A 14,110-nucleotide genomic window follows, 5' to 3' on the forward strand; every position below is an offset into this window, starting at 1 on the left:
AGACCCTACTCCTTCCACTACTTTGGAACCATCGGTGTACACATGTATCGCCTCGTCCGCCATTTGCGCACCCTTGCGCCAACCGTCCACCTCTATTGTGGCCCTAAGATCTCCCTCGAAGCGCAGATAGGGAATCATGTAGTCTGTTCGTCTTGTGATTGATGACGCTATACTACTATGGCCATATGGTCGGCGCTCAACTGCCCCGAAGCACCGAGCCTGGTTGCGGTCGTTAAGGCTTTGTTCTTTTCTACCAGGTCTACAGGTGGGATGTGCAGAATGGCATACAGTGCAGCTGTCGTGGTTGTTTTCAGGGCTCCCGTAATGCTAAGCATCGATAGTCTGCATACCCCCTCTAATTTTTTGAGGTATGCTGTTTTTTGTGTGGCTTTCCACCAAACAAGAACCCCATAGTATAGAATAGGGCCAACAATCGCTCTAAAAACCCAATGAGAAAGAGAGGGTGATAGGCCCCACGCACAATCCAGCATTCTTTTACATGCATAGAGTGCCGTTAAGGCCTTCTTGACCCTCTCCTCCACGTTGAGCTTCCATGACAGCTTACTGTCTAGGATAATTCCTAGATATTTTGTGCAAGCTTTCTCCTGTAAGGTCACCCCTCCTAACTTAGGCCTGGTCCAATTTGGGACCTTGTACCTCTCTGTAAACAAGACCATATCCGTCTTCTCCGCATTGACTTTCAACCCGACATTAGATGCCCAGGTATGAATATCCCGAGGCGCCCGATCCATCAAAGAACTTATCGTTGGAAGACACTTTCCACTTATGACAATTGCAACGTCATCTGCGTAAGCCGTAAGTTTTACGGGTCCCTCATCGAATTGCCTGAGCAGTTGGTTGATGACCAGCGTCCACAGCAGAGGTGATAGCACCCCTCCCTGCGGCGTGCCCCTGTCCACTGATTTCGTGGTCTCGTACAATCCCCATTGTGATGTAATCTTTCTGCAATTTAACATGCAGCCGATCCATCTGATTAAGGCAGGATGTACTTTAATGTAATTAAGACCATCCATAATCGCCCATTTTGCAACATTATTGAAAGCCCCGACAATGTCCAAGAAGACTCCTAGAGCATACTCCTTATATTCCAGGGATTTCTCTATGCTTATTACCACCCTATGCAATGCGGTGCCTACCGACTTTCATTTGGTGTACGCATGCTGTGTTGTGGAGAGCAGCTTTTCATCCACGTTGGACTTTATGTACACATCTATCAGCCTCTCAAAGGTTTTGAGCAGAAATGATGGTAAGCTAATGGGTCTATAGTCTCTGGGATACACGTGGCCGATCTTCCCCACCTTTGGTAGAAAAGCTACACGAGCAGTTCTCCAAGAGTGCGGTACATGATTCAGTCTTATGCACCCATCGAATATTATTTTAAGCCATTCCACGACAGCCCTACTTGAGACTTGTAGCATGGCCGGGAATATACCATCTGGGCCCGGCGATTTAAACTTAGAAAACGTCTTCACTGCCCACTCGATCTTGGTATCGGTCACCAAGCCCGGCACTACTAGCTCCGTGATCGAAGTGTGAGTGATGCCTGCTGGCTCTTCTAAACCGTCTCCCGATGGGAAATGTGTATCGAGAAGCACCTCAAGGGATTCCTCACTATTACGTGAGCATTCCCCGTTCTCTTTCTTTATTAGTCCCTGGACTATGTTTCCCTTTGCTTGGACTTTTTTCAACCGTGCTGTTTCGCTGGAGCACTCTATTTCCGTACAGAAACTTTTCCATGAGTTTCTCTTCGCCCGGGTAATTTCACGCTTGTAGATCCTCAGTAGATCCCTGTACTCGTCCCGACACGCTTCGCTTTCCGCGGTCTTTGCGAGCTTAAACATTTCTTTTACATGTCTTCTTAGAAGACTCAGCTCATTGCTCCACCATGGCGGCTTTGCTTTTCCTCTGAATCTTCTTAGAGGGCAAGCTTTGTTAAACGCAGTCATAAGCGTCCTTGTTAGGAATTCATTCGACTCCTCCAGTTCCTCTACATTAGCAACCTCTTTGGGTTGTCCCAGTTTTTTTTCTACATGTTTCTGGAATTTAGTCCAGTTCGTTGACCTAGGGTTTCTAAAGGTTCCTCCCTTCTCTACCCTCTTTAGGGGGATGCTGAAGCTGATATACGCATGGTCGGAGAAGGATGGTCTATCAAGAACCATCCAATCATACCTTGATATATCACGCTCGGAGCTGAATGTAATATCCAGAACATTGCTGAATGTTGGACCAATGTATGTAGGGACATTTCCCCTGTTGGCTATCTGCAAATTGGTTTGCAGGATGTAACAAAACAGAGATTCGCCTCTCTCGTTCGTATCTGCTCCTCCCCACGCATTGTGGTGCGCATTTGCATCTGCACATATGACCAACCGCCCTTTGCGCCCTTCCTCCTGTACTAGCCTTTTGCACTCCATCGGTGGGACCTCCGCAGCATGGGCCATATAGCAGGACGCCAGGATAAATGCCTGCTTATTCTTTTGCTCAACGGCCACAGCTACGAGATCCTCAGTGGTGTAATTAGGCAGCATATATGAATGCAGCTGTTTCCTTACCATTACTACAGCTCGTACCCGTCCTTCCGTTTACGCGTAGTAAACGCCAAACCCGCGCGCGCTAAGTCCAGAAACCTCTTCCCGAAGAGACACGGCTCCTGGATCAGCGCCACGTAAAAATAACCCTCATCAAGGGTTAGGAGGAGTTCGCTCAACGCCACTTTACTGTGTTGGAGGTTTATCTGTAGGATTCGCAGCACCACTGGGCTGTTTCTCCCCCCCAGCACCTTCGTCTTGACGTCGTCGTCCTCCCCTTGCCCTATTGGTTTAGAATATTCGAGGCCCCCTTCAGCCTCTCGTGACTGTTGTGCCGGGTGTTCCTCTGTGCGAGTCACAGCACCATTTAGCGGTTGGTCCTCTTCTAGCACGTTCGTGGTGGCGTCGGGGACCTCCGCCTGTCTTTTTTCGTTTAGGCTTTTGAGATCCTTTTCGACTTCGCCCACCTCTAGCGTGTTAGGGTTTTTATCTTCGAGACTTCTTTTCCTGAGTCGTATGTAGATTTTGCCAAGTACTAAAAGACATTTTGCCAAGCTGCGTGTACAAAATATCCTCCGCCTGCTTGTTTATTTGGAAGATGTAGAACTGACCATCCTCGGTAGGCCGAGATACAGTAAGTACCTTCCAATCCTGTGTCGGTATGTTCGGATTCTGATTCTGCAGAAGTCGCAGTGTATCCTCCGACTTCAACACGCATGGTATCCATACCTTAACTTTTGGTACCGTGGGGATTTGCGCTTTATCCACCACCTCGAACCGCGCGTTCGTGCCTTGCCTTTGGAGGTTTGGAACCACTTCCTCCAACCACCGCAAGCTCGCGATGTTGTCGCACGCTATCATCTTCACACCATTATACCATCCCCCGAATCAAAGGTTGGAAGGGGCTCACTTGGTTGTTCCCGCATCATCTTAAGCATTAAGCTAATAAGCTTCCTTTCCACAGATCTCCACCTTTCAGTAGTCATTTGTCCGAATACGATCAACCAGCGCCACAGTCAGTGACTGCTTTGCCACATCACTCATCTTCTCGGGAGAAGCAGGAGTCTTAGTGTTATCTCCCTTTGGCACCTCCGAGAAAGCCGGAGTCTTAGCGTTAACTCCCTTTAGCGCCTCCGAGAAAGCCGGAGTCTTAGCATTATCTCCCTTTGGCTTATCTCCTGCTTCCGTAATTGGAACTTCCCTCTGACTCGCAGCTTTCGAGGTAGTTGCTACCTCGCTATTGGAGCCCATCTGTCTTACAGCTTTGGGCCTACTTGTCTTGCCTATGCGACTTCCCTGCCTCGCCGCTCTAGGACTGGGTCCTCTCTGCCTCTTGAAAGCAGGCTTGTCGCCTTCCGCCGAACGTTGCCTCTTCATTCTGCCATTCGACGCTTCTTCCTCCTCGTACCGGTTGCAGAACCGAAGGTTTCTCGCAACAAACCTTTTGAACTGCCTTCGACCTACTTCTACCGCTTCATGGGCCCATTCCAAGCACTCGATCTCCACTTCTGTTCGGTCGACCACTGCTCCCAAGCGTTGTACAATTCTTAGTGCTGCACAGTACTGCGAGAGAGCTCTTTCACTTCCTCAGATCCGTACCCTTCTCCACTCTTCTACTCCGTTTTCATTTGTGTGCTTCTCCAACACGGAGTTCATTGAATCAGCACTTTCGCTCCCCGAGTGCGACGCATCGCTTAATTCGTATTTGTCGTCCTTGGATTGCGACTCAGTTCTCCTCTTTACATCGTTCTTATTACAATCAGGTAATGAGTCGTTCATCTTGGTCGTACGACCACCTGCCCGACAAGGCGGGCTCAGCGGTCCAGTATTATATACGGGGAAAGAACCCTTACTGTGGTAAGGCCATTAATAGTTCCCGAGGTGGCCCGGTATCGGGAAGGCTCCGTTCGAATACAGCCGAATTTATCCCCTGGCTGCAAATCGTTCAATAGGCACGGTCCGCATAACACCCTGGATTAGGGGGTTGGCAGTTCTTGGTCACCGACATCCCGCCGCCTTCCTATGATGCGAAACGGCGTAGATGTCAGTCCTTAACAGCTCGCCTCATAGTCGGGGGCTATGGAGTTCGGCTAAGCCCTCACACCAACGACAAGGTGCCTACCCTAGTGACGGGATTTTTAAGATAAATATAAAATAAAAAATAGGTAGATACTTTGTGTGAGGATGCAAAGTTTATGGTCTGCATGAAAAAAACATGAAAAAAGGAGGCAGAAATGACAGTTTATATGGGGTATACACTATATACATATACCACCGATCTCTATGATTTTTCAGATAACAATATATGCTATATACGTAAGCATTCAGTTAAATTTGAAGCGTCTAGCTGTTCAAATGGTGCAGTAATTACGAAAAGCTTCTTATCTGAACAATCGGTTGTGGGGAATATATGCTATATATACGACAGAGCTCATTCATTCAATATGTGCAATATACGAAAGCATATGGCGAAGTTTGAAGCTTGAATGTGATAAATTGAGGAAGATATGACAAAAATCGTTTCTCTGAAAAATCGGTTATATGCTATAGTGGTCTGATCCGGCCGGTTCCGACAAATGTCTAATCGGACACCTAAATACACCCGCTCACCAAATTTTATCAAGATATCTCAAAAATTGAGGGACTAGTTTGCATACAAACAGACAAACGGACATGGCTAAATCAACTCAGCGCTTCATCCTGATTTCGGCATACTTATTGATGGGTCTATTTATTTTCCTTTAAGGACCTACAATTTTGAGATTCGAGACAAAATTAATATGCCATTCCATTTTTATGAAAGGTATAAAAAGTAAATGTGATATTTCACATGCCAGTGATTTTCTGCAACAAAGCAAATATTTAAAAAAATCTTTATTTCGTTTCAAAGATGGATTTGTTTTCGATTTCAACTGAGTTTCTGTTGTGTTACATACCTTACTGAGCTACTCTTGCTGAGCTAAATAAATCCTTTTCCGTTTGCGACTACAACTTACAAACACAAACGAGTTGAAGTGTGTAAGGCGTGCGTCCAGAATGAGTTGTCCTCTCTTGGTAGAATAATTTATAGGATGCGGAGCAGTAAAGTAAAAGAAGAAAATATAGGAAAAACATATATATTATGTATGTATGTATGTAGACAAAAGACAAAGAGTAAATGCTAAAGTCTGATACATAAAAGACAAATAATGTGCATCTTCTTTGCACGCCACAACAACAATAGGAAATAGAAAATTCAAAGCAGAGGCTAAAAATGCATACAAAAACAAGTAAAAGTGCCTAAGTTCGAGTGTAACCGAACATTATATACTCAGCTTGAGGTTCAATGGCACATTTCATTTCAGGTAAATTACCTTTCTACATAACACGTGGCACCGCCCATTTAAAAAATAAATGTCTCCCCATTTCCTCTGACAATAAAACTTGATAAGTGAAATATCATTGATTCAAAACTATTTTTTGCTAAGTTATAGGTTATTATCCTAGTCTACGACCCTTTTAAACCTTTTAAACTTGTTTTATATCTAAGTTGCCGTGGTCTTTAACCGATCCCGTCCATTTTTACTAGAAATATTTTCTGCTATAAGGAAAATATGTGTACCCAATTTTGTTACAATATGTAAATTTTTCTTCGAGTTATAGCTCCTGAAACATTGAAAATTGCTTAGTCATAAAATGGGCGGGCCACGCCCATTTTTTAAATTTGAAGTTTTTCCTATTTATTGTTATAAATCCCCTTGGGAAATGAAATACCATTGATATAAAGCTCTTTTGTGCAAAGATATAGCTTATTTTATTCGTCCACGACCCTTTTAAAAATCTTTTATATAAAAGTGGGCGTGGCACGCCCATTTTAAAAATTGTTTTCAAATGTTTATCAAGAGTCTCAAAATCAGTCCACATGTTGGATTTCAGCATTCTAGGTGTATTATTTACTAAATAATCAGGTTTTTTGTGTTTTCCATTTTTTTATATATATAAAAAGTAGGCGTGGTTGTCATCCGATTTCGCTCATTTTCAATACAAATCTATTCTGGGTCCATATAAGCTCGTGTACCAAATTTGGTGAAGATATCGCAATATTTACTCAAGTTATCGTGTTAACGGACAGACGGATGGACGGACGGACATGGCTCAATCAAATTTTTTTCGATACTGATGATTTTGATATATGGAAGTCTATATCTATCCCGATTCCTTTATACCTGTACAACAAACCGTTATCCAATCAAAGTTAATATAATAAATGTACAAGAAGTAAGAGAGCCTAGATTCGCATGAATCCTAAGAAATGTATACTTTACCGTTCCAAAAAGCTTTCCTTTCAACACCAACCGGAAGCAGTGAAGGTAAGGATAAGCATTAGAATGATCGGGTCGTAAACGATTTGGTCTGGGTTAAGTTAGGTTGAACTGGCCGGTGAATAAAGACCTCGCACATATTGAATGTGTTCCTTGTGTAAGCAGAATTCGATTAACGACCAAACGGGAAACTCCAATTATGTTCCATTACTTAAGTTATAGCATAAGAAGTTTCCTAGGATGTGGCAGCAGCCGTGGTGTAATGGTATCGTGCGCCGCCTAGCACACAGAGGCTCCTGGGCGCAAAGTAACATCAAAAATTTAAAAACAAGTTTTTTTCGGCATAAAAGATGTAGGTCCGATCCTGCCAATTTGTAGAGAAAAATAAAAGGAGCACGACGTAAATTAGAAGAATTATCCTCGGAGGTAAATCGCTCCAAACATATTTTTTGCCTCGCGAAAAGCCAGCTGTTCCACCCCTAGAGTAGCTCGAGCCTTGACCGCGCAAGCGTAGGATACGAACACAGAACTCGCTCAACATTTTCTTCCTGCAGCCCGCACATCCTACATGTGCTATCAAATTTATACCAGTAAGTTATGTTGTTGTTGTATAAACGATAAAGACACTCCCCAAAGGTGTTGAGGAGTGTTATCGATGTTCATGGCCCTTTGCCGGATCTACGTAGATCCGGTACGTTCCGGAAACGATTGATATGACCACATTGAACTTTCTAGACCATACCGCCCCTGTCACACCCCTAGCTCCATGAGGACGTATGCACCCGCATTGATGCACCAGCCTTTTGTATTTTCATGATAGTGCTCTTACGTTATGGGCTATGTAGCAGGATGCTAGACGAAGGGATGATTATTTCCTCCACTCTCTTGCGACCATCGCTAGGTCTTCATGAGTATAGGTCTTTCCTTCCCACGTCTGCAGCTCTAAGCCTATTTGAGGTATTTGCGTAATAACCGCCGAATCCGCACAAGCAGGAACCAGAAGCCTTTCCAATACATGAGGGCCATGGCTCCTATATCAGCGGCAGATCAAACGAGCAATCTTCAAGAGTTCTTGGAGGTTTATCTGTAAGACTATAACAATAGTGCCAGCTGTTTGTCTTTTTCTAACTTCTCCACCAATGCGCTTACACCATGATTGTTCGCCGCTGATTTCAAGTTCTGGAGTTCCCTCTCTGTCTTCACCGCTTGTAGCATATTATGGTTATTTGTAATACTCGCATCGCTATTGTCCACTTCCGACATTGCGCCTATGCCCTCGACATTTGCCGCTACGTTTAGGTTCTCGGTTCTCCCTTTCTAACTACCCTGCTTTTAGCGTATTGTGGTTATTACAGTGCCACAAATCTTCCGATTCTTAATTAATTTGGAAGATGTAATACAGAAAGTACCTTCCAACCCATGTTAATATATGTGGGTTTTGACGCCACAACATCTTTAGCGTGTCCTCTTGCTTTTCCGTGCGTGGTACCCAAACCTCGGCATTCCGGCACACATCACCCCAATGGGGTTGCTGTAAAATTTAAGTGCCACAGTCAGGGACTGCCTTCGGCATTCTTTCACTGTATCGCGGTTCACACACTTTGTTAGATATGGTTAGAATCGATTTTAACGACCCATTGTTAGAGAGAAAGACTAGGACACGATCACTGCTGAACGCAATACCATTTTCTTTCTACACCGTCCATAGATGACCCAGGTGTCCCAAAAAATATGATCCGGGAATTATAGAGCGTAAATTTTTTGCCGAATTTAGCGATTTTTATCCGTGACTTCCATTGAACTGGGAAAGAAGAACAGTAGTAATGCAACATCAACCACTGCTCAGTTGCATCATATGTATATCACTGGCTCATCGGTTCATATTATCGCAAAACCTTGTTCCATTGACGGGAGCTGTGACTGGGTCTGGGAGTGCTGATATTGCGGTGCTTGATTTCGAATAGGGCGTAGACACCGTCATAGCGTACTGCCTCAAATCAATTTATGCCGCAATGTCGCTGCGCTTAATTGTGTTCTTTCAACAGCTGTGACAAAATCACAGCTACATTCACATTACCCAACTCTAGGGAGGACTTTGCTTTTAAATTGACTAGATAAAGTATCTCTTTTTACTTTTTCTCAGTAACATAGTGTTTCGACCAGCAGACATTTATTGCAGTAGCGTCGCACACATCATTTGACTTGGTATTAGTGTAGGCATCAACCTCGGGAACATCATTCTAGGATAGCGAAATAACTGGACTGGATATCGCAAAGCGCGCTGCTTAATGCACTGCTGCATGTGTTTAGCTTTAAAGCGCATTGAAGCCTTCCAACTACGAACTTAGGAGCACAGACCAGATACTAGTTTAACAACTTCAACCGCGTATTGTGCTGTCGATAACGCAAAGTCAGAGTAGTGGGGTCAAGACACTGCTCTGTGTGATTCCCATCCATGGATGTGTTGTGAACTCACAAGTTTCCAGCTCGGTGCTCATTATTCAGTTCAGAGTTCATACTATCCAATTCACAATGGGACATTTACTACCAATTGCATAGGGGACACTTCTAGCCAAACATATTTGAATACCCACATTTAATCCAAGAATACAAAGGCAGTGTAGCAGTGTATTTCGATCTTTAAGTGTTTATTGTTCATTTCATTGGAGGAGGATAGCATCGCTTTCTATAACCACATTGATTTTTTAGGAGGTCAGACAAGGGTGGATTGAAAGGAACGGAATGCATCCGAGACAAGTTTTTAGACCTTGTTAGCAGTAAAATTGTCCTGGACCAGCGTAAAATGTGACTTCGGAAATTTAATTTGATTTTTACACTACCATATGTTCTATTCCACTCTTTTAGAACGGGACTTCTATTGTGGGAAGCTCTAACAGTTTTTAGATTCCTGGTGATAAAAATGCCTTTAATCAATAAAAGCACGACAGGTGTGGGGACGAGACGAAGTATTTGCTGTCACACAGGAAAGAATATGCGTATTTCCGCCTAGTCAGCCACGTCACTGTTAACTGATAAATTCGACTGAAGGTTTTAGTCACCCAATATTAACAGCAAAAAAAAGTTTCGGTTTAGAAATCAAACGAAAATAATGCTTTTTTACTGAGTAACCAATTGAAATGTGAAGTCCTCTCTCAACGAACAAAAATCACGCTCTACAAGTCGCTCATCATGCCTGTCCTGATTAATGGATCGGTATCATGGACAGTTTTAAGAAATGTGAGATCGCTCTTGATGTGGTCTAGGGAAAACTTCTCCGGCAGATTTATGGTCCTGTCCGTGATGCCACCGGCCAGTATCGAAGGGTTCGCGGGCTAGGTTATGTGAATTAATGATGATGATGATGAACGTAAGGGCCTTTTGCTGTGTGAAGCTGATCAGATTTGCAGTTGCAAGAAAAATGCGATGAGACCATCTGATAATTGGGATCCTGCCAACTTCTCTCAAGTTGGAGCATGACAGACAATTGTTACAACAACGTCTATCTTTTCCGTATTCCAGGTATAGTTCCTATTTAAGATGGTACAGTTGTGGGTGGAGTTATGCTTGTAGACATACATATGTGTCGGAGGAGAGATCTTTGTTTTTCTCGTCCTATATGTGAAAAGCCATTCGGACCACGATTGGCAAAGGAAAGGAAGTAATATGCTACTAATACTTTAAGCTAAGCGCAGCCAGGTATAAATTTTCACCTAGAAATAACCGCTTTAACAATAAACAAGTCTAAGTTCGGGTGAAACCGAACATTACATACCCAGTTGCGCACTTGAAACGCTGTTATTGTTTGCTCTGTGTGGTTAATAGGCTTATAAGGCTGCGTTATAAGACCTTTAGGAAAAGTAAGCGGAGTCTTTAACCGATTTTGATTATATTCACTCAGTCTTTATAATTTTGCATGGATAGTGTCTCTGTCAAATTTCAATGTAATATTTTTAACGACTTTTGATTCACGGCTTCTTAAACTTTCAAATTTTCTTCTTCTAAATGTGGGTGGTGCCGCGTCCATATTCCAAAATATTTTGGAATTCATGTTTTACGTCATAAAACCAGTCCAGCTACAAAATTTTATTAGCTTAGTGAACTTAATTTTTAAATTATATCATTTTTTCCATTTTTCGAAATTTTCTATATCGAAAAAGTGGGCGTGGTTATAATCCAATTTCGCTCATTTTCAATGCCAATCTATTCTGGATCAAGGTAAGCCCGTATACTGATTTTGGTGAAGATTTCTCAATATTTGCTAAAGTTATCGTGATAACGGATAGACGGGCGGACATGGCCTAATAAATTTTTTTTCGATACTGATGACTTTGATAGATGTTTGTCTATATCTATCTCGATTTATTTATATGTATACAACCAAGCGTCTTCCAATCAAAGTTATAATACCCTGTGTACCGCTAGGTAGAAAAAACCCAAAGTCAAGTAAGTGCAATACTTAAGGGCCCATTACTTATACTTAGGATAGACTTGATTTGACTTGGCGTAAACTTGGCAACTTAGCCATGATTATACTCCACTTAGCGCATACAATCTGGCATCATAATCAGGCTTGATATTTATTTTTAAATAAATGTCAATTTGTATGACAAAATGTCAAAATGAAATGGAAACAAACAAATGGCATCTCAAAATGTAAACGCCACTTAGAACTTACATAGAAAATCAAAATTCAATAGACTTCTAAGTCAAGTTAAGTGTTGCCAAGTTTTGAGTAATTAGTAACATGCAATGTTCATTTAACAGAACTGTAAGTGACAGTTCTCAAGTCAATTCAAGTCTATGCTAAGTATGGGTAATGGGCCCTTTAAGCGTGAACAAAGTGAATATGGAAGCTCGGGCTAATGGCCCTAAGCATTGTAGGAGCAGCATGTCCTTTGCAGTGCCAAGGCTAAGTAAGTCGACGCTTTTGTAAATAACAACAATTTTCGGGATTTAGTTAAAAATGGACGTTTTGTTGCTGGCCATAAGCAAGTCAACAGTCGACCAATTGCTCCCATCCTCGAACCAAATCCGCGCCTTTTGCAATGAAAAGCATTTTGCCAAGCTTTGTTTTGGCATAATTTTTTAGATACTCGATTTACTTTGTTTTTATTTACGCCGGCGGCTGTTTACTGTTATTTATAGCGCCACAAAATGTTATGCGTTTAGTGTGTTGTTGTTTTTTTTGAGCAATTTTGTTGTTATTAATAAAAATTTGCATTTAAATGTGTTCGAACTTTGCGTAACTTTTGAGACCAACCACAATGTTTACGCGGACTATGAATTGTTGTTGTCTTCTATTAGCATTATTTTACTTGCTTATGCTGAAACTCCTTGAATTTCAAGAACAGAACGGTTTGTTTCGTCAGAAATGTGGGTGTCGATTTAGCAACTCCTATAAGGCAACCTTTTATGCATCTCATATGAAGGAGCTTGTGGGAAATCTGAAAAAGGCAGTTAAAACCAAAGTGAGACCCCAGACCATCGGCGCTATACGAATAAAAGCGAAATTATTTACTTTATCGTTCATCTGCGCCTATGCACCGATCGCGGGTAAAGACGTTAAGGTAAAGACGCTTTTTATGAACGATTAAAATGCACATAACTACGAGCGCCGTCCATCCCTTCCCCCCTCATGATATAAAAGTCGTGATTAGCGACTTTAACGCCGGGGTGGGCAAATTAGAGGTTTTTCGGAAAGTTCAGCCTACACAATGAAATCTCCTTTAATTGACTGAGGCTGATGTTGTTGTGGTTGTAGCGATAAGGACACTCACTCGCCGAAGGCCTTGGGGAGTGTCATCGATGTTGATGGCCCTTTGTCGGATGCAGATCCGGTACGTTCCGGTGCCAAGCCCAACCATCTCGGGAACGATTTGGTATGACCATATGCGACCTTCTAGGCCAAAACGCTCTCCCACCCCCTATATCCATGAGGAGTTCGGGGTCGCCAGAGACTCGGCTGTTAATGAAACAGGATTCTCCACAGATAGGTGAGGTTGGCAATTGGGTTGGAGAAGCTATATATTGCGCTAGACAACCCCTTAAATCTATTTGGTATTTTAGTTGCCTCTTACGACAGGCATACCTACCGTGGGTATATTCTAATACCCTAACCCCTTGGGGGAGACTGAGGCTGATCGACTTTGCCGATGCTACATGGCTGTACCCTGCTCGAAATACACGCAATTAGATTGACCACATTGTGATAGATGGTAGGCATGCATCCAGTGTTTTAGATCTACGCCGGATCTGAAAACTTAACATCGATTCGGATCACTATCTCGTCGCAGCTAAAATACGCGCCGGCCTTTGCTCGGCCAAAAGTAAGGGAAAAGAAACACAAAGAACGCTAGACATGGAAAGGCCGCAATCGCAACAGATTGCCAAAGGTTTCGCAACTCGACTCTCACACATGCTTTCCAAAAGCAAAAGTCAACCCGACGGAATGCAGGAGCAGTGGGAGCATGTCTCTAAAGCACTTTGTACCGCCGCCGATCAAAAAATTGGTTTCCGGTGACCACAAAAAAGAATACGCTGCCTTAAAAGCGAGCGCAACAAGAAGAGTGTGTGAACGCTACCGCGAGTTGAAAGGGGGAGCGAGACGTCTTTGCAGGAAGAAAAAAGAAGAGGCCGAAAGGTGTTAGTGCGAGAAACCTGAGCTGCTAGCCATCAGGAATAACGCTCGCAAATTTTACCAAAAAATTCGGCGACAGACGGAAGGTTTTAAATCCGGGGCAAACTTTGGTAAGAACGAAAACGACGCCCTTCTAACCAATGTCCAGACAGTACTCTTAGATTATGGAGGAAGTACTTCTCCTAAATGGAGAAAGCGAGGTACTGCCCACGTATGATGAGTCCAAATAGCTGTTAACAGATTATAAAACAACAATTCCGCGGGCGCTGATGAATCGCCTGTGGAGCTATTCAAATACGGTGGCGAGGAGTTGGTAAGGCGCACGCATCTGCTCTTTTGTAAAATATGATCGAACGAGTGCATGGCTGACGATTGGAATCTAAGTGTTCATTGCCAAGTCCAAAAAAATTAGGATGCTGATCCGCCAACTAACGCGAAATCAGCCTTCTTAATATCCTGTCAAGTCTATTGTGAGAACGATTGAAGCCCATCTTGAATCGGCTGATTGGACCTTATCAGTGCGGCTTCAGACCTGGTAAATCTACCATCGACCAAATTTTCACTATGTGCCAAATCTTGGAAAAAAAACCCGCCAAAAGAAGGTCGCCACACATCAGCTCTTC

The 14,110-nt window shown here is 43.1% G+C and overlaps 1 long non-coding RNA gene across 1 annotated transcript in view; it reads right to left on the reverse strand.

Moving 5' to 3' along the window:
- The window catches only part of LOC137245666 (uncharacterized), a 153,503-nt gene that overhangs the window by 78,976 nt on the left and 60,417 nt on the right, over window positions 1-14,110 (reverse strand). The window contains exon 2 of the long non-coding RNA XR_010951385.1: window positions 5,486-5,599. This is a non-coding gene — a long non-coding RNA (uncharacterized lncRNA). The remainder of the gene's footprint in view (window positions 1-5,485; window positions 5,600-14,110) is intronic.

This window comes from Eurosta solidaginis, chromosome 1, assembly GCF_040869045.1.
Source record: "Eurosta solidaginis isolate ZX-2024a chromosome 1, ASM4086904v1, whole genome shotgun sequence".
Taxonomy (NCBI): Eukaryota; Metazoa; Arthropoda; class Insecta; order Diptera; family Tephritidae; genus Eurosta; species Eurosta solidaginis.